Consider the following 2,624-nt stretch of genomic DNA (forward strand, 5'->3'; position numbering starts at 1 on the left):
CCTGAGGAGTTTCGTTTTTCATTTTTATTCTCTTACCCCATATGACAATTGGGTATGCGTGCCCTACTTTGGGTACCTAGGATTTACACCACATTGGAGAGACGGCCATGGCTTTCACCATTATCAAGCTAGCCTCCAATTTATTGACTGTATTCTAAACTTAGGAAAGGGTTTAAAATTGAGTGTGGAAGAAGGACAAAGAAGCCAAAAACTTGGAATGGGAGCACTTCTTTTCATTCTGTCATGTAGGACACCCCAGAACTGATTACATGCCGCGTGACAGTAATAGTGTCATGTTATGTCTCAATAATGGAACATTACTGACACCTAGTGGTCGGATTACTAAATGTACCTTTGTCTTTCAATATTTTTGGACTAATAAATATGCCATAGTCAACAACAAAATTATTTATTCATTATTTTTTGAAAAAATAAAGCGGGGTCGATAACCGATTTGTGCTGCAGACATTTGCTCTTCCAGCAATATCAAGTTTGTTGACAATTTTCCGCGGTGCTTCAAGTCTGTGGCCAGGTCTCCTTGACATGGCAGAGATGTGTTTGCTGTCATATGTAATTCCCGGTATAGCGAGCTATTTTTCTACTGCCAGTTTGGTATTGTCAAGGTACAGGTAAAGTGATGTTGGATTCAATTTTTTTTTTTTCGAAAATATCATGACCTTGTATTTCGTGTGTCCATTGCATCGCACACTCTCTCCAAATCCCTACCCAGACAGACAATGGTACTTCCTTGCAGGTCTTATTCATGCAAAGCCCATGGTTATTCATCTATTAAAATAAAGGTTGTGGTTATCTACGGACTATTAGTCCAAACTATTGGCATGGGAAAAAAAAAGCTTCTCCTCTCATTCTGTGTGGAAGTGGTACGTTTTTGGTTCTTACTTTGTGTGGTTTAACCGGAAATGGGTATGATGAGTACATTATTTTAAGTCTGAAATTGAAATTTCGGCAACCCTACCGGACACAGCACACATGTAGGGTTTGCATTTATTGGCATATGCCAATCACGCTTTTTATGGAGTTCAATCAATACTGATCAACGGCGCGTGTAGTTGTTATCGTGCAACTGTTTCATTACTGCATTTTATGTGTTTGGAGTAACTTTGGAGTTAATTTCAGTATCATTTCAATCCAGGATTTGACAAAACTCCACATCGCAGTTTAGAAATTGAACTCCTGCTTAACCTGAGGACCACCTGTATACCTGGATAGAGAAGATAGTCTAAAAGGAAGCCATAGACAAGAATGAAAACAATAACATTTATTTATTGATAATAGGTTATACATTTTCATAGTATAATAGCGATATATTATTGGCAAAGATACTATAATCCAATTGCATTTCTATACATAAATACAAAATTGGAGGTAGGGCCTCGAGATTGATGACAGGTTAAAATAAATGCATTTCACATATATATGTATATATTACTATATTCTTTTCATATCTTACACCAATTATATATATATATTTATATATCTACTCTATATTTTCAAATCAAATGATACAGTATCATGTTGGAGGCACATATCTATATCCATAGGCAGCTGTGCCTCACAGAGAACACACAAATGTATGACATTACTCAAGTAATTAGAAATTTAACCTATGCGGTCATAGGTCACACAGCAAAGTGCCAAAATGACACAACAGACGTGACAATAAGAATACGGATATCTTATGTGACAGACGATAAGCTTTTCAGTGGAGAAATATCGGAAAGACATAGAATATTCTACCATTAGAAGACATCTATAAGGCCAATGGTTACCTGAAGATGTTTTGTAACGTATTGGCAAACACCAAGTTATACTGCATGGGACATGAATGGCAGTAGCTACAGTAAGCCTCTGATGAGTGAATCCCATGTTCCTTTTTTTCTTCTCTTTATTTCCTCTTTACAATTAATAGTTTTTTTTCTTTGGTTAGCGCCCAAAGTTGACTTGCAGGCAAAATAAGTCATTCATGAGATCATTTCTCCATTAGCAAATTGAGTTTCTTCATCCTCTGGCAACATGTCGATCAGAATGCTTGCTAAACATGCACTGACATACGTATACGCATTGAGTGAGAAAGGACACAAGAGTTACTATACATGAACATTGATTAGAGCAACACAAAGTGCACATGCAAGCTTATTGTCATAGCTCGTGAAGCTATGGGAATTTAGCACTTTTTTTCCCCTCAAAACCAAAGCAGAGGTGAGGACATGAAACACAAAGACACAAAACATTAGTTCATAATATATGGCCCTTTCACACATTGTATTATACAGCTCAGGGCACATGGGGCTTTTCAAGTTTGTACTACAGTAAACCTCGGATATATCGGACTCGGATATATCGGAATTTCGCTCACAACGGACAGATAAAAAAGAACCAATTTTTCTGTAATGCATTTCCAATAAAAATTCATTGCATATATCGGATTTTTTAGAACGGATTTCGCCTATTTCGGACAAAATCTCCAGTCCCGTTCCAATGCATTTCCATTAAATTTCCCTCGCATATATCGGATGGCTGCATCGTGGCGCTCCGATTCGCCGAATCGTGACAGGCCGCTATACGACGTCATTTGCAGCGTTTGCAGCGTTGCCTGCGCGTCC

Source organism: Doryrhamphus excisus, chromosome 12, assembly GCF_030265055.1.
Source record: "Doryrhamphus excisus isolate RoL2022-K1 chromosome 12, RoL_Dexc_1.0, whole genome shotgun sequence".
NCBI lineage: Eukaryota > Metazoa > Chordata > Actinopteri > Syngnathiformes > Syngnathidae > Doryrhamphus > Doryrhamphus excisus.